This window comes from Cherax quadricarinatus, chromosome 13 (genome assembly GCF_038502225.1).
Source record: "Cherax quadricarinatus isolate ZL_2023a chromosome 13, ASM3850222v1, whole genome shotgun sequence".
In the NCBI taxonomy this organism is placed as follows: Eukaryota; Metazoa; Arthropoda; class Malacostraca; order Decapoda; family Parastacidae; genus Cherax; species Cherax quadricarinatus.
Window position 1 is genome coordinate 44094006 of NC_091304.1, and position 25943 is coordinate 44119948.

The window sequence follows — 25943 nt, forward strand, 5'->3', positions numbered from 1 at the left end:
TCTCTCTCTGCTCGAATCATGCCTGGTCATGCCTCTCTGCTCGAGTCATACCTGGTCATGCCTCTGCTCGAGTCATACCTGGTCATGAATCTCTGCTCGAGTCATACCTGGTCATGAATCTCTGCTCGAGTCATACCTGGTCATGAATCTCTGTTCGAGTCATGCCTAGTCATACCTCTCTGCTCGAGTCATGCCTGGTCATGCCTCTGCTCGAGTCATGCCTAGTCATACCTCTCTGTTCGAGTCATGCCTGGTCATGCCTCTGCTCGAGTCATACCTGGTCATGCCTCTCTGCTCGAGTCATGCCTGGTCATGCCTGGTCATGCCTGGTTATGCCTCTCTGCTCGAGTCATGCCTGGTCATGCCTGGTCATGCCTGGTTATGCCTCTCTGCTCGAGTCATGCCTGGTCATGCCTGGTCATGCCTCTCTGCTCGAGTCATGCCTGGTCATGCCTGATCATGCCTCTCTGCTCGAGTCATGCCTGGTCATGCCTCTCTGCTCGAGTCATGCCTGATCATGCCTCATGACTTACCATCTATCGGTGTGGATTCTCTGCAAATTTTCACCAATCTCAACTTTACTCTTGGAATTCCAGATATAATTTACTTCCTTCACACCTTTCAGTCAATTCTGCTTTTTATTTAACAACCCTAAGACTGAACCAGCACTCGGCACCACTGTGACGCCTCATCGTTGTAAGTGCTGTTCAGACTGGTGAAGTTTGTTGCCAGACTTATTCTCCCAGTGACTGTACGAGGTGGGACGCTGTAGTCACCACTTGTGTTGGTTCAGTGTTGTATTTTGCCACTGCAGTGTCTTGTGGGAATTTACTTCTCAGTGATGCACTTGTCTGTTGTGTCCTCAGGTAAATTTTATTATCCAGCCTGTTAAAGCCTCTAAGTATGTAGAATATCGTTAACATATCTCCTTTAGTTTCTCTCCTAGAAGGTTGTTAACTAAGTTTCTTTACTATTTTCAGATTGTTTTAATGTGTGTACTCACCTAGTTGAGGTTGCAGGGGTCGAGTGTGTGTGTGTGTGTGTGTGTGTGTGTGTGTGTGTGTGTGTGTGTGTGTGTGTGTGTGTGTGTGTGTGTGTGTGTGTGTGTGTGTGTGTGTGTGTGTGTGTGTGTACTCGCCTCTTTGTACTCACCTATTTGTGGTTGCAGGGGTCGATTCATAGCTCCTGACCCCGCCTATTCACTGATTGCTACTGTGCGTGTCTGTGTCTGTGTCTGTGTCTGTCTGTCTCAGAAGTGACAATGTAACCTGAAGTGACACTCTAATATGAAGTGACTAATCTGAAGTGACGATTTAATTATTATAATGATGATCTGATCTGATGAATTAAAAGATAATTTCAGTACCTTGGATCAAAAACCCTTCATTAAGAAAACTGACACATTTAAAAGAGGCAGAAAATATTACTACAAAAAGTCATAGGCTGTTAAACCCCAGTCAAAATGTGTCCTGAAGCAGGTGCCAGGTGGAGTGGAAATGTACCATCTGTAGGTCAGGGAGGGACGGTGGTGAGGTCAGTGAACCAGCAACTGCCGCATGCAGTAACTCAGTACTTCCACAATCGATTGACCTCACACGCACATATGTAAGCGTGCGCGCGAGGACACATGTAAGTTTATTCTGATATACACAAATACAGTTACATGGATTATCGTATATACCAGCATATGTATAGAGAACCTGGGATAACCCACAAAAGTCAGTGACTTATTTTAATTGGGGTCCTTTTAATACCTTATTATGCTATAAAGTAGATAATAGCTTATTATACTATAAAGGAGATATACTAGGAATAAGGTAAACTGAGTTATTTATATTTACCTGTGTGTTAGCTAAAAAAAATAATAAATCATTCTCGTCCCTTTCTGTCGCTACATTCATCAGACACCTTTTGGCACTCTTCTTGAACTGGTTCATGCTGTAACTGGCTTTGACATGTGCAGGTAGTCTGTTCCATTTCTTTATTGCTGTACAATAATATATATTTGAAGCCTGGCCACTGACTGTGGGTACTACAAAGTTGTGTTTCCTTCCCCTGGTACTATAGTTGCTTTGCCTCCCACCCTTGACAAACTTGACAGCAAGATATTCTAGACACTGTGAGTAATTTTTATAAACTTGATTTAACTTCAGTTGTTTTACTGTCTTCAACATTCAGCATATCCAACTGTTGTAATTCATCCTGGCCTACATGCTCTCTTGGTCCCAGGTCCTGGATGAATCTTACCATTTTGTTCTGGGTGATTTGCAGTCTTTTTTTGTCAAGGCAGAGTACCGTGAAGAGCAAGCGTAATCTATGACACTGTATAAGGGCTCACTTATAAGCGTAAACACAAACACAGAGTGGTCAGTGCTGTTCTTGAAATCTTCCCAAAACTTCACATTCTCTGGCTATCCCAGTGGTCTGATGATTTTCACTGACCACTGAGATAATGGGAGGAATGGTCACTAAACTGCAACAGCAACAAGGGTGTATTTATGGAACTCTGGTCAAACACTTCAAACATAGAACAGGTGTAGTGAGCTTGATGGTCAGCACTGTAACGAACATATCACCGAGTCCTTGCATCAACATTGTGTCAGCAACACTTGTTCGCCCAGCAAATGTTAGAACATTTTTAAAGAAATTTAACAAAGAATCATTTAGAACTCGCTATTTACACTGAAGACCTGGGGTCCCCAACATGCGGCCCTCGGGCCGCATGTGGACCTTCTACAAAATGGATGCGGCCCTCGCATGAAATTATCAATTCACTTTTATGTATGTTCCACACTGCATAGTGTCAACAATAACAAAATATTATTAATAAAAGTAACAAAAAATTGCAAAATGTGGCCCTCCTTGAAATTTGGCTTTTCAAATTGGTCCTTTCGTATTAAAAGGTTGGAGACTACTGATATAGACATATACTAGACCTGTCATAGAGTATGCAGTACCCGCACGAAGCCCATATGTATGTACCTGATTACAAGCAAAGTAAAGAAAATCCAGAGAGTCGCAACAATAGTAGTCCCGGACTAAGACGCTCTTCTACGAGGCGAGGCTAACTGAGCAATACAGAACCCGCACCTAGAATGAATCTTGTGACGACGTTTCGGTCTACGTGGGGCCCGAAACGTCGCTATAAATTTCATTACCCTATGTGCTGGTTGTCCGTGTGTTGTCTAAGGATAACGGAAGTAAAGATCAGAGGAAAGAAATACCAGAGAAGACCTAACGTTAAGTACATTGCAAGAGTAGGTAGGGCAGACAAGGACTGAGTGTTTGAGGCAGATATTGGATGTAAAGAAACACAAATGGAGGTTAAATAGGCTAATAAGCCACACTGGTGTGAGGCAGCACCTTCATGGTCTGATGGTCAAAAAGTGTAGTGACTGAAGAGAACCTGGAGAAGGTAAACGATGTATATACCTTTAAAATAAGGCACGATAAGTCTCTTGACCAAGACAGTGGTATAAGTAGCATGTAGTTTAGGGATGGGACCAGGAGCTAAGACACGACCTGACACCTCCGCAACCACAAATAGATGAGTACGTTCACTGCTGATTCTCATGTGTATACGAGGTTAGAGAAACATATTGACTACACGGTGTCGCGCGCACACACACACATAGCCGCAAGCACATACAAGTGTGCGTGTAGTTATGTTACGTGCACATGAGCGCATGGTGACGCGCACGAATCCCAGGGAGGGAACCTGGAAATTGCAGGATTGCATGAGTTTTTGATTAGTGAAATTATTCCTGCTGCAGATGTTTGTTTGTGTGTGTACTCACCTAATTGTACTCGCCAAATTGTGGTTGCAGGGGTCGAGACTCATCTCAAGGCCCCTCCTCTTCACCGACCGCTACTAGGTCCTCTCTCTCCCTGCTCCATGAGCTTTATCATACCTCGTCTTAAAACTATGTATAGTTCCTGCCTCCACTACATCGCTTGCCAGACTGTTCCACTTCCTAACAACTCTGTGGCTGAAGAAATACTTCCTAACATCCCTTTGACTTATCTGAGTCTTCAACTTCCAATTGTGACCCCTTGTTTCGGTGTCCCATCTCTGGAACATCCTGGCCCTGTCCACCTTATCTATTCCATGCAGTATTTTGTATGTCATTATCATGTCTCCCCTGACCCTCCTGTCCTCCAGTGTCGTCAGACTGATTTCCCTTAACCTTTGTAGGAATTTCCCTTAGCTTTGGAACCAGCCTTGTTGCAAACCTTTGCACTTTCTCTAATTTCTTGAGGTGCTTGGCCAGGTGTGGGTTCCAAACTGGTGCTGCATACTCCAGTATGGGCCTTATGTACACTGTGTACAGAATCTTGAACGATTCCTTGCTAAGGTATCGGAACCCTATTCTCAGGTTTGTCAGGCGCCCATATGCCGCAGCAGTTATCTGGTTAATGTGTGCTTCCGTAGACGTGCTCGGTGTTATACTTACCCCAAGATCTTTCTCCTTGAGTGAGGTTTGCAGTCTTTGACCGCCCAGCTAATATTCTGTCTGCGGTCTTCTTTGCCCTTCCCCGATCTTCATGACTTTTGCATTTGACGGGGTTTAATTCTAGGAGCCAGTTGCTGGGCCATGCGTCCAGCCTGTCCAGGTCTCTTTGTAAACCTGTCTGATCCGCATCTGATTTAATTCTCCTTATTAACTTTACATCGTCTGCGAACAGGGACACCTTTGAGTATATCCCTTCCGTCGTGTCATTCACATATACCAAGAATAGCACTGGTCCCAGGACTGACCCTTGTGGGACCCCGCTCATCACAGGCGCCCATTGTGATACCTCATCACGTACCATGACTCGCTGCTGCCTCCCTTTTAGGTATTCTCTGATCCATTGCAGTGTCCTTCCTGTTACATGTGTCTGATCCTCTAGTTTCTGTATTAATCTCTTGTGAGGAACTGTGTCGAACGCCTTCTTGTAGTCCAAGAAGATGAACACTTCTTTGAATCTCGCATACTTCACGGTCATTTCTTGTTGTCTCTCCTTCCTTCCTTAGCCTGATTACCTGGTCATTGTTGTTTTCCTCCTAATGTGGATGTATAACAGCTTCGGGTCAGATTTGGCTTTCGCTGCTATGTCGTTTTCATATTGTCTTTGGGCCTCCCTTCTTATCTGTGCATATTCATTTCTGGCTCTACAACTGTTCTCCTTATTCTCCTGGGTCCTTTGCCTTCTATACTTCTTCCATTCCCTAGCACACTTGGTTTTTGCCTCCCTGCACCTTTGGGTGAACCATGGGCTCATCCTGGCTTTTTCATTATTTCTGTTACCCGTGGGTACAAACCTCTCCTCAGCTTCCTTGCATATTGTTGTTACATATTCCATCATCTCATTCACTGGCTTCCCTGGCAGTTCTCTGTCCCACTGAACCCCGTTCGGGAAGTTCCTCATTCCCATGTAGTCCCCTTGTAGTTTGGCTTCATTCGCCAGGGCCTTCCTGCTTCCCCCTCCACTTGTAGCTCTGTGTATTCGAAGCTTAAAATCACATGGTCACTGGCCCCAAGGGGCCTTTCATATGTGATGTCCTCAATATCTGCACTACTCAAGGTAATTACTAGGTCCGGTCTTGCTGGTTCATCCTCTCCTCTCTCTTGTAGTGTCCCTTACATGTTGGTACATGAAGTTTTCCAGTACCACCTCCACCATCTTAGCCCTCCATGTATCTTGGCCCCCATGTGGCTCAAAGTTCTCCCAAACGATTTCCTTGTGGTTAGTCACCCATGATCAGTAGCTTTGCCCTGCATGCATGAGCCCTTCTGGCCACTGCAGCCAGTGTGTCAACCATCGCTCTGTTGCTCTCATCATATTCTTGCCTTGGCCTCTTGCTGTTCTGTGGTGGGTTATACATCACTGCAATTACGGCTTTGGGACCTCCAGACTGAAGCGTTCCCACTATGTAATCACTTGCTTCTCCACTGTCTCCTCTTTCCAGCTCATCAAAATTCCATCGATTTTTGATCAGCAGTGCCACTCCTCCACTCCCCTTGTTCCCTCTGTCTTTCCTCAGGATCTGGTATCCTGTTGGAAAGATGGCATCTGTTATCATACTTGTTAGCTTGGTTTCTGTGAGAGCTATGATGTCCGGTGATGCCTCTTTGACTCTTTCGTGCCACTCCTCCCACTTATTTGTTATTCCATCAGCGTTTATGTACCATACCTTCAGTTTCCTCTCCAACACTGTGGTTTGGGGGGCCTGTGAGAGTGGGGGACCTGGTAGTGTACTGTGGGATTCTATAGCTGAGTGTGGGGTGGGAGGTGTGTGTGTGTGTGTGGGTGGGTGTTTGTTTTGTGCTTTCCTAGATGTGTTTGAAGGATTTAACTTCTCACTCAGCCTCGTAAAACATACTGATCGGTTTTAATGATTTTCTCCTCCGAGGAGCAGTCATAATACCTACTGACACTGTGCATAGTATTCCTCCACCAGGTCGTCGTCCAGTGTGGTATTCCATTTACGACTTTAAGGCTAAAAAATAGGTCTTCCTAACGGCCCTGTGACTCGTCTGCTTGAGGTAGTAGTAGTTGGTGACAGGTCTTAACTGTCCCATTACCCCAATGCAGAGGCGTCGCTAGAGTTGGTGTCACCCGGGGCGGAATCTCTGGTGTCACCCCCATGAAATTCAAGGGCGGGGGGATGGGGGGCTAAACTCCAATTACGTCACCACTGCATGACCAGTGACGAATGTTTAACAATGAGAACGTTTAAGGGCCATAAACTGAACAGGAGAATACTTCTCAACTTTATTAATGATAAACAATCGTAGTAATATTGAGGAAACATAAACTCAAATATCACTTTGAGTACAGCAACACATCTTACATTTATTCATCAACAATGAAAAAAAACAACTGGAAAAATAAAGAAAAACATTGTAACAGAGAAACACTAGTTCCGATTTGACCTTGAGTACAGGTAGCGTCTCAGTGAATCTGATCTTACATTTCCTTGCCTTCAATTATGCAAAATCATGTATCAAATCATCAAAATCAACGAAGGATTCTTCTCTTATGTTGGTGAGGCACTGTTTTGTGCGTTAGTGTCACCTTCTTTAGAGGCTCTATGGTGTCACCCCCTATATGGTGTCACCCGGGGGGTTCCCCCCCCGCGCCCCTTACGACGCCACTGCCCCAATGGAAGGACCCCCAGTGGAAGGACCCCAATGGAAATAAATCACTTTGTCTGACTTTTTAGGGTTATCCCAGGTTCTCTACACATATGCTGCTATGTAAGATAATCTGTGTAACTGTATTTGTGTATACCGAATAAACTTGCTTACCTTATCCTGCTTCTCTGCTTGTGTGCGCTGCTGTGTGGAACTGAGTCCAAGGTGTTAGGTAAGTGGGCAGAGATGCAACTAATGGGACATTTTATTGTGGCAACGTTTCGCTCTTCAGGAGCTTTGTTAATCCGTTACGATAACGGCTTGACAGATCTCCTGGAGAGCGAAACGTTGCCACAATAAAATGTCACATTAGTTGCCCGTGTCCATTTACCTAATATTTTGTCGGTGATCCTACCATTAGTAGTGAGTCCAAGGTGTTATCAAAGATCTCTCCAATCATTCTCTTGTTAAACTGTCAGTCTGACGTAAATCTCGCTAGGGTTTGCTAGGCAGGACGTAGGTTCCTGAATCGAAGCTGGACTGTCATGAAGTCTAACGCTCACAGGGGATTCTCAGAGTTTTCTCGCTCAACTCGCACGAGATGGTGGAGCAGTGGGTGACGTGAAGTAAAATGTTGTGACACAGTGATGTGGTGGGTCGTGGCAGGGGATATCTACGCGGAGGTCATTTTGGGGGTCAACGCCCCCGCGGCCCAGTCCATGGCCAGGCCTCACGGTGAATCAGGGCCTGATCAGTCTTGCTGTTACTGCTAGACGTACGAACCAGATCCCGGCTGACCGGGTACTAGCTTGAGGTATTTGTACAGTTCCCTCTTGAAGGCAGCCAGGGGTCTGTTGGTAATTTCTCTTATGCTTGTGGGAGGCTGTTGAACAGACATGGACCCCGGACTCTTACTGTGTTTTCTTAGTTGACTCATGGCGCCTGTTTTTCATTGGGGAAATGCTGCACCTTCTGCCTATTCTTTTGCTTTCAAGGGGAGTGATTTGTGTGTACAGATTTGGGATCAGTCCCTCAAGGATTTTCCAAGTGTAGATTATAATGAATCTCTATAGCCTGCGTTAAAGGTAGCAAAGGTCAAGAAACTCTTAACGTTCCCAGTAATTAAAGTGCTTAAAGTGCAGTGAAAGTTCTCTGTACATTCTCTAGATCTGCGATTTCGCTGCCTTGAAGACAGCAGCAGCAGCAGCAGCAGCAGCAGCAGCAGCAGTATTCCATCCTAAAAAGAACAAGTGACTTAAAAATGATCATCGTTGGCATGGCATCCCCTGTTTTGAAGGTTCTTATTATCCATTCTATCATTTTCCTCGTAGATGTGATAGTGACACCGCTGTGATCTTTGAAGACGAGATCCTCTGACATTAACACTCCCAGGTCCTTCAAGTTACTTTCTCAGTCTGTTGTGTGGTTAGAGTTTGTAATATACTGTGTTCTGGCTATTATTTCTTCAAGTATTTCATAACGGATTAACTAAAATTTGTTCTCATTGAATATCATTTTGTTTTCCGTGGCCCATTGGAAAACTTGGTTTATATTCGCTTGGAGATTTACTGTGTCCTCAACGGATGACACACTCGTGCAGATTCTAGTATCGTCTGCAAAAGAAGACACGATTCTGTGGTTTACATCTCTGTCTGATATGAGGATGATGGAGGTGAGTACCGTGCCTTGTGGAATAGAGCTTTTTCACTTTAGCAGCATCCGACTTGACTGTGTTTACCATTACTCTTTGTGTTCTGTTGGTTAGAAACTCAAAGATCCATCTGCCCACATTTCCAGTTACAACTTTAGCACGCATTTTGTGCGCTGTTACACCATGATCGGACTTGTCGAAGTCTTTTGCAGTCTTTATGCAGCTGTTGGGAATCAAAGATGTTGTGGAAGATCGTGGTAGACGATGTAATGAGGTTTGATGGCGTAGAGTTCTGGCAGACAGTATGGTATACAGGTTTAGTGTGTTGGTAACAGTGAGGTGTGCTGGTGTGGAGGGTTGTATCGCACAGTATGGTGTGCTGGTGTGGAGGGTTGTACCACACAGTATGGTGTGCTGGTGTGGAGGGTTGTATCACACAGTGTGGTGTGCTGGTGTGGAGGGTTGTATCGCACAGTATGGTGTGCTGGTGTGGAGGGTTGTACCACACAGTATGGTGTGCTGGTGTGGAGGGTTGTACCACACAGTATGGTGTGCTGGTGTGGAGGGTTGTACCACACAGTATGGTGTGCTGGTGTGGAGGGTTGTATCACAGTGTGGTGTGCTGGTGTGGAGGGTTGTACCAGTGTGGTGTGCTGGTGTGGAGGGTTGTATCACAGTATGGTGTGCTGGTGTGGAGGGTTGTATCGCACAGTATGGTGTGCTGGTGTGGAGGGTTGTATCACAGTATGGTGTACTGGTGTGGAGGGTTGTATCGCACAGTGTGGTGTGCTGGTGTGGAGGGTTGTATCACAGTGTGGTGTGCTGGTGTGGAGGGTTGTACCACACAGTATGGTGTGCTGGTGTGGAGGGTTGTATCACACAGTGTGGTGTGCTGGTGTGGAGGGTTGTACCAGTGTGGTGTGCTGGTGTGGAGGGTTGTATCACAGTATGGTGTGCTGGTGTGGAGGGTTGTATCGCACAGTATGGTGTGCTGGTGTGGAGGGTTGTATCACAGTATGGTGTACTGGTGTGGAGGGTTGTATCGCACAGTGTGGTGTGCTGGTGTGGAGGGTTGTATCACAGTGTGGTGTGCTGGTGTGGAGGGTTGTACCACACAGTATGGTGTGCTGGTGTGGAGGGTTGTATCACACAGTGTGGTGTGCTGGTGTGGAGGGTTGTATCACACAGTGTGGTGTGCTGGTGTGGAGGGTTGTACCACACAGTGTGGTGTGCTGGTGTGGAGGGTTGTACCACACAGTGTGGTGTGCTGGTGTGGAGGGTTGTATCGCACAGTATGGTGTGCTGGTGTGGAGGGTTGTATCGCACAGTATGGTGTGCTGGTATGGAGGGTTGTATCGCACAGTGTGCTGTGCTGGTGTGGAGGGTTGTACCACACAGTGTGCTGTGCTGGTGTGGAGGGTTGTACCACACAGTGTGCTGTGCTGGTGTGGAGGGTTGTACCACACAGTGTGGTGTGCTGGTGTGGAGGGTTGTACCACACAGTGTGGTGTGCTGGTGTGGAGGGTTGTATCGCACAGTATGGTGTGCTGGTGTGGAGGGTTGTATCACACAGTGTGGTGTGCTGGTGTGGAGGGTTGTATCGCACAGTATGGTGTGCTGGTGTGGAGGGTTGTATCGCACAGTATGGTGTGCTGGTGTGGAGGGTTGTACCACACAGTATGGTGTGCTGGTGTGGAGGGTTGTACCACACAGTATGGTGTGCTGGTGTGGAGGGTTGTACCACACAGTATGGTGTGCTGGTGTGGAGGGTTGTACCACACAGTATGGTGTGCTGGTGTGGAGGGTTGTACCACACAGTATGGTGTGCTGGTGTGGAGGGTTGTACCACAGTGTGCTGTGCTGGTGTGGAGGGTTGTACCACACAGTGTGGTGTGCTGGTGTGGAGGGTTGTACCACACAGTGTGGTGTGCTGGGAATGTTGTAGCAGTAGTCAGGTGTAGCGTGACAGCGCGCGTGTGAAAAAATCATTGACCCCAACATGGTTGCTGGGGACTCGTCAGGTGTGGCTCTGGGTGGAATGACCTCCGCTGACCTGTGGCTAGTAGAGTTGATAGTGGAGACTGACCCTACCTCCTGGCTCGGACCTTTACCCTTCATTTGATAGCCATAGTTTATTTTCTAGACTCTTGTTTTCCGTAATGTTTCCGTTTGATCGTCGAGCAGTTTGTAATTTGCATTTGTATTGGTCAGTTCAGGGTTGCAAGGTTAACATATATTGCATGCAATATATTGTGGGATCTGTACAACATGTGAGTAATCTGACGGCCTTACTGAAGGCGAAGTTTTCGGTCCGTATACCTAAGAACTGTTTTCGCCCATTATCCTAGATTCTTTTTTATTACTTATAAGAACATAAAGAAGGAGCACTGCAGCAGGCCTACTGACCCATGCGAAGCAGTTATACATCATTATGGTCTCTGTAATGACAAATTATATCAGCTATTTTACGTTGAGAGTAAGTTAGATCTCACTGTCGAAGCGGCTAGTTTGAGCCTCCGTGTTTATCCTATAAGAGCAGCTTATTGTTAAGACAGCTGACAGTTGGTAATGTTAGAAGCAGTGAATAGCCAAGCTGTCCATTGCTTTGTAAATCATACAGCCCAACTCCGTGCATACACTGCAGGACCCTAACTGGAATAGGTAGCACTGCCTAACTTCCCAATATAATGTCAATTTTCTGTGTGTTGACATTCTCCGTCGTAGTGATTTTTTCCATTTTCTACCGTAATGTGTGCCCAAATACCCCTTATGACCCTGGAACCACCTAGAACCACAAAAATATACTTGTAATTAACACGAACGAAAGTCGGCATCCTAAAACTAGCACGGACAGGACGGACATACTAGCTAGGCGTCCTTAAATTTGCAAATAGCAAAGGTAAAAGCCAGGCGTAATAAGACTAGCATGCTGAAGTCGGACGTAGGAACCAGGCGTCCCTAGAAAACCCTGGACAAGTCAGACGTAGAAGCCAGGAACCCTTAGACCAACTTGGGTATCGCGAACATGGGAGCCAGACGTCAAAAGCACCAATTCCCATGGCCAGCCTCTAACATCTAGGTGATGGTCTCATTAACCAGGTATAGGCGGCTGCCCAAGCGTGTAACAAGACGCTAACGACCTTATTACAGTTTCCTCAAGCGGGTAACTCCCTTCAGCCCCCACCCAACACTCAAGATGCAGACCGTCTGCAATTGCACGTCCTCCTCCCATGTAGTGATGGCCAGGGCACTGGATGCATTGTGACACACTGTGGGAGGGTCGATGAAGCTTTGGGTACGAGATTACTAAAAGTTTCGTGTGTATTGAATAAGACGGAGTTATTTAGAGCATCACAAGGAGTGCTCGGGGTCAGGTCACCATCAGGACGCCACAAGGATGAGCGTTTGGAGAAGTGGTCAACCATTACGGTGTCACAAGGATGAGTTGCGTGATTTTATTTTATATTCCATTTAATTTTTTAAATTTAACTTTTTAAGGCGGAGTAATTGAATTGACTTCATTAAATACAGGTTTTTTTTTGCGTGTGGCCCACTGGAAATCCGAGTTTACATCAACTTGGAGAGTTTTGTGTCCTTCTTGGATGCCATTCTCATACAAATTCTTGTACAGAGGTTTGTCTGTCATGAGAATCATAACTCGGGCAAATTTTCAATCTGGATTCGATTTATTGAAATTAAAGAACTCATTTTTTTCCGTAAATTATCTTTTGTGCTCGATTTCGCTATTATTACATGTTAAGGTCTGTGTATATTATATCGATATTTTGGCTTGTCTTCCAATGTATCTCAGATCATGTTTAAATGCTCTACTAGTTACAAGAGGCAGGAGTTACTGCTGGACCACTGATACCATGACACTTAGAAGGATATTTAGCAAAGTAGAGAAACAACCTGAGGTATAAGGAAAGTAATTAAGATGAATAAGGGAATATTTGAACAAAAGAAAAGTCACTATAAGGAGTGAAACGTCAAGTTGGAAGACCGCAAGTTTTGTTGCTTCAAGTCACAGGTGTATATGAATGATCTGGTAACAGGAGTTAACTCTTTAAAAATGTTAAATACAATTTTAATACACCAGCCGTCTCCCCAAAAGAAGAAACTAGCTTACCATTATTTATTCAGTCACTGTCTTTGCAAAAGTGTGCTGGGATCACAGTGACGAAGTCCCTCAAAACTGCACTTACCTGCCTTTAGAGTGCAGGTACTGTACTGTCTACCTCTAAGACTCGCGTCTAGTTAACTGATAAATGTTACCCTGCTCACACTCTGACAGCTCGACAAATCATCAAAACCGCTTGCTAACACCCAAAACTTCTTTTTCCTTCCCTCCAACCTTTCCTTGGGTGACCCCCTTCTCCACCTTCCCTCCGCCCAAGTCATCTAGTCATTCTCTTTTGCTCCATCCTCTCGAAATGTCCAAACCCTCTCAGCAGCCCCTCTTTATCTCTCTGAATTATAATTTTGGTAATTCACACCATCTTCTAATCTCCAAGCTTCGAATTGCCAGCATAATATTCACACATTACCCTCAATCACATCACCACTACTGCATCCAGCTGCTCTTTTCTGCAACGTTCACAGTCCCTTGTTTACACCCGTATTGTTTGTACTACTGAACTTTGGCACATTTTCCTTTTGTCTCAGTGGATAAAGTTTTTGTCTCCACAGATGCTTCAGTGCACTACCCACCTGCTTTTCATCATTTATATTACGTTTCACCTCATCTTTCAGAGTCCCATCTGCTGACAGATCCGCTCCAAGATATTTGAAAATGTATTATCTTCCTCCAATCTGATATACAATCTTCCATTGTCTAGATTTTTGTTATTTTCATCACCTTTCCATTTTTTATTTTGACTTTTAACTTGCCTCTTTTACATACCTTCTCTTCACAATCTGCCAAAAGAACTGTGGCATCGCCTCTCCTCAGCACCTAACATTTACAACCTTTACAACCCTATCTATTAATACCTTAATCATGTTGAAAAATAATCTTCCTCTCTCCTACATACTCTAATCTGAGCCTCACTATCTGCATAAAATCTGTTTACTGTTTTTATTAACTTGACCACCTACTCCATACTTTTGCAAAATCTGCCACATTCCCTCCCTATCCACTCTGTCATATGACAGTTTATATTCTCATAATTCTAGTATATGATGCTAGAATTATGAGAATATAAACAGAAATAAATGGCTAAATGGATAGACTTCAGCAAAAGTAGGGTAAATAGTTGCTGTAATTCAGTCTGAGTAAAAAAAGTCATGAAACCGGGAGACGAGGAAATTAACCAAGAGAGTGCCATCACTGGGAAAGTTTCAGGGACACAGAGAAACAGACTTTGAAATAACCAAACCTATCTTCTGAGGTGCATATTGTCACAGACCGGGCCGCGGGGGCGTTGACCCCCGGAATACTCTCCAGGAACTCTCTCCAGGTAATAACAAAAAAAAAGAAAAAAAAAAAGCTATAACTGAACACGCTAGACTGGCATTTAGGACCCTAAAATGGATTATAGAAACTCTTGCCTGGTATATGTGCTCACTTCCGGAATATTCAATGCTAGTGGGAAACATTTTCGTAGAAAAAACACAAAGCGAAACACGAGAGTGCAAAGCGAAACACGAGAGTGCAAAGGAGTACATCAAAACTGGTGCTTAACTCGAGGTAAACTGAACAGTGAGGAATGTGGAAATTATATCTTGTGTTATTGGAGGAGGGAGAACCAGACACTGTGATCACTATATACCACCGCTACCAATCATAGGCAAGGTTGATAGTGAAAGGGTCATTACCATGGATACTATAAAAACAATAGTGGTTGGTTAAAAGTTAAACAGAGACACGTGGATATCAGGAAGTATTTTATCAGTGTGAAAGTGGTAAAGACTTCAACTGAGCTGAACAGTAGAAGGTGGCAGGGAAGAGCTTAGTCACCTCATTCGGCTGATAGATAAGCAATGAGACAAAGAACCGAAGTCAGCTTTCCCCAAATTCAAATAGGTACGCTCTCTCTATCTCTGTTTCTCCATCTCTGCCTCTGTCTCTCCCTCTGACACACACACACACACACACACACACACACACACACACACACACACACACACACACACACACACACACACACACACACACACACACACACACACACACAACTGACGACACTGGAGGACAGGAGAGATAGGGGGGACATGATAACGACATACAAAATACTGAGAGGAATTGACAAGATGGACAAAGACAGGATGTTCCAGAGATTGGACACAGTAACAAGGGGACACAGTTGGAAGTTGAAGACACAGATGAATCACAGGGATGTTAGGAAGTATTTTTTCAGTCAGAGTAGTCAGGAAGTGGAATAGTTTGGGAAGCGATGTAGTGGAGGCAGGATCCATACATAGCTTTAAGCAGAGGTATGATAAAGCTCACGGTTCAGGGAGAGTGACCTAGTAGCGACCAGTGAAGAGGCAGGGCCAGGAGCTTGGACTCAACCCCTGCAACTTCAACTAAGTGAGTACAACTAGGTGAGTACACGTAGAGGCAGGATCCATACATAGCTTTCAGAAGAGGTATGATAAAGCTCATAGAGCGGGAAGAGTAACAGAGTAGCGGCCAGTGAAGAGGAGGGGCCAGGAGCTGTGGATCGACCCCTGCAACCACAACTAGGTGAGTACATATACGCACAAACTGGTTGTTAGGAAGTATTTCTTTAGTCATAGAGTCGTCAGGAAGTGGAATACCCTAGCAAGTGATGTAGTGGAGGCAGGAACCATACATAGCTTTAAGACGAGGTATGACAAAGTTTAGGAAGCAGAGAGAGAGAGAGAGAGAGAGGAGACCTAGTAGCAATCAGTGAAGAGGCGGGGCCAGGAGCTGAGTCTCGACCCCTGCAACCACAATTAAACGAGTACAAGTAGGTGAGTACACACACACAAGTGTGCGAGCGCGCACGCACGCGCGACATATATCAGACCCAACTTAAATTATGCAGCGTCTGTGTGGAGTTGACACGAGACCAAACATTAAAGAAAATAAAGTGAGATTTACACTAAGACTGATAGCAGGGCTGCAACGACTGACCTGCGAGGAAAGATTAATGAACTAATGACCTTAGAGGAAAGAAGAAAAATGGAAGACAGAGTACAAGATACTCAGAGGACTTGTTGGGACAGAGAGAGAGAATAAAAAGCGAGGATCAGTAACAAGGGGAGACAACTGAAAGTTAGAAGTGGTGGTGGTAGCAAATACTATATAAGTTTTAAGGATAGCTGTGTCAGTTGCATAAAGGTTAATCGACCCACGTATCCACCACCCAGGATCGCACATACAGAGTACCACCGTCTTCGTCTTGACAGCGGTCGAGGGCCCACCCACCGTAAAGGGTCCGGAGCCAACACGACAATGTTTTATATAAATGTGGCTGGTATTGATCCCCACTCAGTAACGTTGTGTGTGTGTGTGTGTGTGTGTGTGTGTGTGTGTGTGTGTGTGTGTGTGTGTGTGTGTGTGTGTGTGTGTGTGTGTACACTCACTGATGTACTTACCGTTTGTGTTTATGGGGGTCGAGACTGTTCCTGGCCCTACCTCTTAAATTACTTGCATCAGCATCTATGTTTTCTGCCCTCTTGGGCTTTATCATGTCTACTCTTGAAGCTGTGTATCTAGTCTGCCTTCACTATCTAATCCAAGTCATTCCACGTTTAAACCCTGAGACTAAAAATATTCTCACTTAAATCTCCATAGCTCATGTGCTTTTAAGCTCTCTTCTTTGTCTCTTTCCTATCCCTATTAATTTAGTCTGTTCGTGTCTGACCTATCTATTCTTGTTAGGATTTTGTATGTAATAATCTTATCTTTTGTCCTCTCCAACAGGGTCGCCAGGTTTAGTTCCATCAGTCTCTCATATTGCATTCTCTCTCCTCTGATGTTAGTCTAGTTGCAATTCTTCGACCCTTTAGGTATTTCAGCACTTGCCTGCCGTAAATAAAGTACAGAAAGATTTTTTTGCTAAAGTTCCTGAATGCTGTTGTTAGGATTCCTCATGGAAAAAATACACACAAATGTAGTATGAGATACTTTATTGACAACATTTCGCCCACACAGTGAGCTTCATCAAGCCACAAACTGTGACATGATAAAACCCACTGTGTGGGCGAAATGTTATCAATAAAGGATCACATTATCCTGCATTTTTGTTTATTTTTCCATCATGACTGTATTTTATACCATTTATCTCCATAGATTTGCTTATCTTGTATATACTGCTGCTGTTGTATTTGTGTATTTCTGGTAATATGCTTGTGTAATATTTAATCCCAAGTCATTTATACGCTGTGGTATTTGCAACTCCTCTTTACCCATGCTGCTCTGTCTCCAGTCTTCCCTCAACTTTTCCAAATCGCAAGTTCTTGCCGATTTTAATTGAAATCATAAGCCACTTGGTTGATCATATCTGCAGTCTGTCAGGATTACTCTTAAGTTTATCAGTGTCCATTTATTTGCTTGACTGGTTTCATCTTCAACAAACAGTGACATACAAGCTTCAATTCCTTCTGGTAAATTATTCACTTATATTAGGAATAGCAGTAGCCCTAATACTGTTAATTTTGGAACACCGCTCCTGACTGCAATTCTCATCCATTACTGTTACTCTCCGTTTTCTGTGATTCAGTTCTTCACTAACTGGTGCAGTTGTAACGCTGTCTGCACCTTTATTTCCTGGACTAATTCATCTAATTTCTGATGTGGTATTATATTAAATGCTCTTATGATACATAGTTTATTATTATCCTGTTCTATGTAATCTATTATTTCAGGAATATCGCTAGTATTTTCCTGGGTGAAAACTGAGAGGAAGTAGGTATTTAGTATTTCACACATATCCTTATCACTGTCAGTAATCTGACCAGAGTTACTCTTAAGTGGGCCAATCTTGTCCCTAATCTTACTTCTGTATACCTGAAAGAACCCTTTTGGGTTAGTCTTTGAATCCCTTGCGACCTTAGCCTCATAATCCCTTTTTGCTTTTCTTATTCCTTTTTTTATTTCTCTCTTTAATTGAATATATTGATTTCTTAACTGCCCATCCCCTCTTTTGATACGCCTATATATGCCTCTCTTTTGACCAATGAGATGTTTTAATCTATTGTTCATCCATTTGGGATAATTTTTGTTAGATCTAATTTCCCTACTCGGAACAAAAGTTGTCTGGGCAGCTAGAACTATGCTCTGAAAAACGTCATATTGGCAACCAAGATCACCTACCTGACCCATAGTCAGGACATCCCAATTTAGCCCACCCAAGTAATTTTTCAGTCCCATCCAGTCGGCCAAGCGAAAATCTGGGACAGAGATTTGATTGCAGTTATCTGGGTAATTCCATGATATATTGAAACTAAGTGATTTGTGATCACTTTCCCCAAGCTCATATACTGGCCTTTAATTCGGTGTTTCTTGTTTGTCCCCTTTTTATATATGGGAGACCACGTTTCTCCCCCCCCCCCCCCCACTTTTTTTTTTTTTTTTTGGCAGTATCACCATGCTATTTGCTCTATCAAAAACCTTACTAAAATCGAAATAAACAATATCGAATTCTTTATCGTGATCAACAGCCTCGAAAGCTTTACTGAAGCAGGTTAATGATTTCTTCAGGCCTACTATAAAAATTAATTACTGGGATATTGAATAACATAATGATTCTGTCCCTTCTCAGCACCCATGGTGATACTTGTTAAGTTTATTTTGATACAGGTACACAAGTACAATTATTATACCTTGTAATATGTGTAAATTACCTAAGATAACCCTCCTCCCCACAAAAAAAAGTCAGTGACTTACTTCCATTGCTTATGTTACAGGTCGTATAATACATCCTCTGGTAACAACGCTTTCTTCTGTTAAGACTTCTGTTATTCTCTGTTAGCATACCACTCCCATTAAAGCCTTCTCATCTGATTCTTCGGAGTCGTTCTTGTTTTCTTATGTGGTTGTGGAGTAACTTTGATTCTGTTTTGATCGTCGTTGCTAAATTGTTTTCAAACAAGTCTTTCGGCTTCCCTTCTCAGTCTTGCGTCGTCGTTCTTGGTTCTCCTCCTTGTTTCTTCCTTCCAACGATTTGATTTGCTCTGTAAATTTTCCGGACCCTTTTGCACATCCTCATGGCCTCTCTACATTCCCGATTAAAATATAGTTTGTCTCACGAAATCGTAAATAACACTGTACGGGTGGGGTTATAACCCATGCCATAGGATCTAAACCCACCCGTAAAGTGCTTTGTAATGGTATGTTTTTTTCCTTGTGACTTACGTCTGACAGCGCAGGACCATAATGTAGAATCTGGAGGGAGAGTTTTCTCAGGAAGGGTAAAAGTGCTGAAGGATGGACCGCTCTGGAGGAATGGGGGTTCCTTGATGCTGCTGCTGCTGCTGCTGCTGCTGCTGCTGCTGGAGGTGTTGAGAAATGGGTTACCAGCTAAGTTTATAATTTTAAATATAGAGAATACTTAGCTGATAAAAGACAGCAAATCGTCTACACAGCCGCCCCTGCAGATGAGGTCTTGAATTGTTGTCATGATCATCTCTCAACGGGCTGTAATAGATCATATTATGTAAACAATAAATTACCTCTAGCTGGTGTTATGTCAGCATATTTCATTCACGGATTGCTGACAAACTTACTTGCGTGGACTCAAAAGTCCGCACCTCACTGCTGACTGTAGGTTGATTACAAACTCCTTGCGACTCAAGAACTGCGCAGTCCCCCGTACTACAAGAAATTCGTAACCTACCTTGCTCTTGTAGCATGAGCTATGGTGTTCTTCACACCCTCGACAGGTATCGGTGACTTGATAGAAGCTGAAGTGTCCTTGGATGTCCACGTCTTCCATAGTCTAGGAATACGCACACTGGTACACTATGTTCCACAAGATTTGTCTTTATTGTTCACAATCTTATCACTGAAGAAGCTGATCACACTTAAGAGAAGTGTTTATTGTGTTTTGTGAGACACTTTGTTCACACTAACGCACGGATCAGTGTTCTTTGTTGGTTATCCTGGCGTCAGTGTGACTCTCAGTAGAGTCAAAAGTAATCTGAAGAAGCCACAGCCTCTTACACCGTCACTGCCCCTAGCACATAAAGGAAAAGCTGACCTAGTACTTTTGCTTCCTTGCCACTTCCTCCATGAAGCAAAGCAGAATGCTTGAATCTTGCTGTCTTAAGCATAGACAACAATGTACACTATCTTTACCATGGTAATAAAGTGGGAGCAGGATTTTCCTTAATTGTCCTGCTAAGGTAAGAGATGGACTCTCTTTTATTGAATTACACTTTGCAACACTGGAGTCTTGCAAGGAGCGTCGGTCGCTTGACCACGTCGCATACTGGTACTGCATCTGGGATCAATTACTTGCTCTAGCAGATGCTTGCCCCTTCTGAGAGGGCTGGGCCCCTCAGGGCTGAAAGGGGCTGAAAGAGGCTGAAAGGGGATGAAGGGGGCTGATACCCCCCTCCTGGAGAAAATTTCTCCACATGAGGGTTCTAGATCAAAGGAAACAGAGTTGCTCTTTGATTTCGTGGATCAGTGAGCCTGATTGGCTCCCTTTCAGGTTGTGTATGACACATACAGGTTTAGGGTTTCTCCGTGGATGTAATGATGTTGGATGGAAGCATTTCCTGCCAAGTATGGAGTAGAGGCAATGTGTGTGTGGAGAGTAAATCTTTATTTACACTCGTTATTTCGTAATCAGGGCGACACCTCTGTAAATAAGTTTTCTCTGTACAGTGTATTTATTATTATTTGTTATTTGTTGTTACAACAATGTCAAGCTGGGGGATGGGAGGTTCTGGGACTCCATCCGATAACGTCATCCTGTTAGCTTTTACGAATCCATAAACAGGACTTTTGGAAGAATAGTGAAGCCAAGGGAATAAGTTCATCTGTATTTTATATCCCTTTTGTCTGAGACAGTAAACAGAGTCCAGGCTGTTGGGACGCTCTTTCCAGGCTGGTTCTTCCTCCTGGTGAACAGCCTGTGTGGCGCAGCTGATGCGTACAGCATAAAGAGTAACAGAAGTAGCAGAAATCACATTACTGTGCAACAGTAGCAGAAAAACAATACAGCAGCAGGAAGAGAGAGAGCAGGAAACAGCAGACGCAGTAATTTAAACCGTAATAGCTGCACCAGCAATAAAAGTAGGAACAAAAAAAAAATCAGTATACAAAAAACAGTGAACAGTAGGAATGAGAAGTAAAAAAACAGTTAAAAATGCAACAGCAGAAAACAGACTAAACAGTGGCAGTAAATAGCGGAAACCATATTTTTGTGAGGTTAGTGGTCGTGGACCTAACATAAACATGGTTGTTGTTGTTGTAGTGGAGACCATCCCAGGGGTGGAGGGGACTGTGTGTGTACTCGCCTAATTGTACTCACCTAATTGTGGTTGCAGGGGTCGAGACTCGGCTCCTGGCTCCGCCTCTTCACTGATCGCTACTAGGTCCTCTCCCTCTCTGCTTCCTGAGCTTTGTCATACCTCTTCTTAAAACTATGTATGGTTCCTGCCTCCACTACTTCACTTGCTAGGCTATTCCACTTCCTGACGACTCTATGACTGAAGAAATACTTCCTAACGTCCCTGTGACTCGTCTGAGTCTTCAGCTTCCAATTGTGACCCCTTGTCCCTGTGTCCCTTCTCTGGAACATCCTATCTCTGTCCACCTTCTCTATTCCCCGCAGTATCTTGTATGTCGTTATCATGTCTCCCCTGACCCTTCTGTCCTCCAGTGTCGTCAGTCCGATTTCCCTCAACCTCAGCCTTGTTGCAAACCTTTGTACTTTCTCTAACTTCTTGACTTGCTTGACCAGGTGTGGGTTCCAGACTGGTGCTGCATACTCCAGTATGGGCCTAACATACGCAGTGTACAGTGTCTTGAACGATTCCTTATTAAGGTATCGGAACGCTATTCTCGTGTGTGTGTGTGTGTGTGTGTGTGTGTGTGTGTGTGTGTGAGGGAGATTAGAGAGAGTGAGAGAGACCCTGCAACCTGTTTGTGGTTGCAGGGGTCGAGTCGCAGCTCCTGATCCCACCTCTTCACTGATCGCTATATCCACTCTCTCCCTGCTCCAAGAGCTTTATCGTACCTCGCCTTAAAGATGTGTGTGTGTGTGTGTGTGTGTGCGTGTGTGCGTGCGTGCGTGCGTGTGTGTACTCACCTAATTGTACTCACCTAATTGTGGTTGCAGGGGTCGAGACTCAGCTCCTGGCCCCGCCTCTTCACTGATCGCTACTGGATCCTCTCTCTCTCTGCTTCCTGAGCTTTGTCATACCTCTTCTTAAAACTATGTATGGTTCCTGCCTCCACTACTTCACTTGCTAGGCTATTCCACTTGCTGACAACTCTATGACTGAAGAAATACTTCCTAACGTCCCTGTGACTCGTCTGAGTCTTCAGCTTCCAGTTGTGACCCCTTGTCCCTGTGTCCCCTCTCTGGAACATCCTATCTCTGTCCACCTTGTCTATTCCCCGCAGTATCTTGTATGTCGTTATCATGTCTCCCCTGACCCTTCTGTCCTCCAGTGTCGTCAGTCCGATTTCCCTTAACCTTTCCTCGTACGACATTCCCTTGAGCTCTGGGACTAGCCTTGTTGCAAACCTTTGTACTTTCTCTAACTTCTTGACGTGCTTGACCAGGTGTGGGTTCCAGACTGGTGCTGCATACTCCAGTATGGGCCTAACATACACAGTGTACAGTGTCTTGAACGATTCCTTATTGAGGTATCGGAACGCTATTCTCAGGTTTGCCAGGCGCCCATATGCTGCAGCGGTTATTTGGTTGATGTGTGCCTCCGGTGATGTACTCGGTGTTATGGTCACCCCAAGGTCTTTCTCCCTGAGTGAGGTCTGTAGTCTTTGTCCACCTAGCCTATATTCTGTCTGCGGTCTTCTTTGCCCCTCCCCAATCTTCATGACTTTGCATTTGGCTGGATTGAATTCGAGGAGCCAGTTACTGGACCACATGTCCAGCCTCTCCAGGTCTCTTTGCAGTCCTGCCTCATCCTCGTCCGATTTAATTCTTCTCATCAACTTCACGTCATCTGCGAACAGGGACACTTCAGAGTCTATTCCTTCCATCATGTCGTTCACATATATCAAAAATAGCACTGGTCCTAGAACTGACCCCTGTGGGACCCCGCTCGTAACAGGCGCCCACTGTGATACCTCTTCACGTACCATGACTCGTTGCTGCCTCCCTGTCAGGTATTCCCTTATCCATTGCAGTGCCCTTCCTTTTATGTGTGCCTGATCCTCCAGCTTCTGCACTAATCTCTTGTGGGGAACTGTGTCAAAGGCCTTCCTGCAGTCTAGGAAAACGCAATCTACCCAACCCTCTCTCTCGTGTCTTACTTCTGTTACCTTGTCATAAAACTCCAGGAGGTTTGTGATACAAGATTTGCCTTCCATGAACCCATGCTGGTTTTCATTTATAATCTTGTTCCTTTCCAGGTGTTCGACCACTCTCCTCCTGATAATCTTCTCCATGACTTTGCACACAATACATGTCAGAGACACAGGTCTGTAGTTTAGTGCCTCGTTTCTGTTTCCTTTCTTAAATATGGGGACTACATTAGCTGTCTTCCATTTCTCAGGTAGTTGCCCAGTTTCAAGGGATGTGTTGAAGATTGTGGTTAGAGGCACACACAGCATCTCTGCTCCTTCTCTAAGGACCCATGGGGAGATGTTGTCCGGTCCCATCGCCTTTGAGGTGTCAAGGTCACTTAAGAGCTTCTTCACCTCCTCCTCAGTTGTTCGTATGTCATCCAACACTTGTTGGTATATTCCCTCTTGATGTTCCCTTCTGTGCTGTCTTCCCACAGCCCTTCCTGTCTCTACTGTGTGTGTGTGTGTGTGTGTGTGTGTGTGTGTGTGTGTGTGTGTGTGTGAACGGGGGAGAGAGTGGGGTGCTAGAGTGTGCAGGAGAAACAGAGGGAGAGAAAAACAAGAGAGCTCACCCCCTAATCAAGTTAAGAACTGCAGAGGCTGTGTGGATCTCTTGGGACTTGCTGGTGAATCACTGGGACTGATTCACGACACACTTCCCTTGAGCCAAACAGGCAGACCACACGCAGATATCGTAAGAAGACGCGCAGACTTTCATTGGACATTAAAATCAACAAAGCAGAATAACCAGATGAATTATCAGGCCGGGTGTTGAGCGCACGTGCTAAATTAAACAATATTCTTTGGATTTTTTTTTAGAGTTGACTGCATTCTGGTAAACTTTCAGAGCGGTGGAAAATTTAATATAAGTTATTTCAGAAAGACGACAAATCTCTTCAAATTTCAATCAAAAATAATTAGACACGGCAAGCCAGGTTGTTTGACAGTACTGAAGAACGTCCTAAACTCAAGAAACAAATTGAGGGACTGAAGATTTAACGAAACAGACTATTGTATGGAGATTGGAATTTATGGTAAACGGACTCTGTAGTTGAGCCACGAGTAAGCAATCACTGAGACCTAATAAAAAAGAAAAAAGACTGGTAGAAAGAGGATAATATGTCTAAGGGACCAGAATACACGTAAGATCATTACAGGGGGACGCTTACTTACGATATACAGTGGAAAAACGTAATGGACAAATCACTAGGTTTTTTTTTTTCAGCCGACGGTGCTAGGACGCGGTAGCCAAGGTGCTGCTGTTTACGTGTGATGGAACAGATATCCTCTACCTTCCCATGGTGGAAGAGATAAGAGACAGGTGGAGCCCCTGTTAAATCAACATTGCTCTCATATAAAATATTGAAACAAAAAGAAATGTAATGGAAGATAAAGCAGACTGTGAAGATATACAACAAACAGGAGCCGGACTCTGGAAAAAACAAGTTTGAAATGAATGTAATCTTAAAGTAAATGTGTATTTCACTTCTGTATCAGGGAAAGATGCCAGTAAAGTAAGAGATGAATAGTCAAAGTGAAGATAGAGGCCTACTAGAGGCCTACACAAGGTCAGAGGTTTTCAATCTGTGGTCCGTGGACCCCTTGGGGTCCGTGAGCTAAGTTTAAAATTTCAAGAGTCTGAAGTGTAAAATAAGTAATTACGATTAGGCTGATGAAGATATACTTTCAAAATTTCGAAGCTGTTTCCAAATCAGCAGGAACAGTCTAATTTTTTTAGACGCTTTTTTTTTAAATTGTTGGTATTTTTTTATGGGCTCCAGAATCGAACACATCAAACCTCCATCGAACAGTGGAAAATACTGGAAACACTTCCAACAACTTCCATTATGGACTGTAACTATACTAGTATACTTATGTAAAATAAAACTATTATTAATGTATATCATAAAATTTTAACATAACTCCTTAATCGTTTTTATTAAGATCAAAACCACTTTATAGTAATGTAATAATACAATTTTTTCGGATCATAATCGACTTGCTGCGTAAACAGACCTTTTAAAAATCTGGGGCCCGTGGGAAATTTATTTAAATAAAAGGGGTCCTTGGTGGTGAAAAAGGTCGGGAACCACTGAATTGTGGACGAATCTTCATATTCACAGTTCAGGTAGAAATGATAACATGTTACGTAAAATTATCAAATGTTAAAACCATTGATTTTTATACTGAAGCTCAGGAAGGAACTTGAAAATTCTAATGAAACGAACCCAGCATAATATTAGTAACAAGAGCTAAACAAGCTGTTTGTATAAAATCATCAGTAAATTTCCTACGCTACTGAGTCACCTTGGTATGGTAGCAGCATAAATGGTGGGGATATTTTCATTTTCGTCTAAATTTGCTTGATGTTTAGGACCAGTGACACAAAACCAATTATGGACAGGGATTGTGAAACGCGAAAAAAAAATTGACTTCGAACACTGTATTTGCCTTGTGATCATGATTTCTGTAATACGGCAGTACATTGGTCACGAGAGTAGCTCGTTAATAATGAAAGTGTCAAGTTAATATTTTCAGAACTGGTATATGTTTAAATTACTGAATAATCAAACAGTTTTGGTGTTTTTTAAATAATACAAAGAAGCAAACACCAGAAAATTACTAGGCAGGAATTGCCAGTTAAACAGAGGATAGAAATTGCAATTCCGCTACTGAAGCCCCCAGTGGTGGTGATGGGGCTAGTGGTTTGAGC

The 25943-nt window shown here is 44.0% G+C and overlaps 1 protein-coding gene across 2 annotated transcripts in view; it reads left to right on the plus strand.

The window, feature by feature from the left end:
* Window positions 1–757: 757 nt before the first annotated feature.
* Window positions 758–25943, plus strand: part of LOC128688561 (Protein kinase, cGMP-dependent at 21D) — an 885484-nt gene continuing 860298 nt past the window's right edge. Inside the window, exon 1 of one of the 2 annotated variants that reach the window (XM_053776430.2) lies at window positions 758–866. The gene's annotated coding sequence lies outside the window, so the exon portion shown is untranslated. The remainder of the gene's footprint in view (window positions 867–25943) is intronic. The other variant, XM_053776431.2, reaches the window with a different exon arrangement.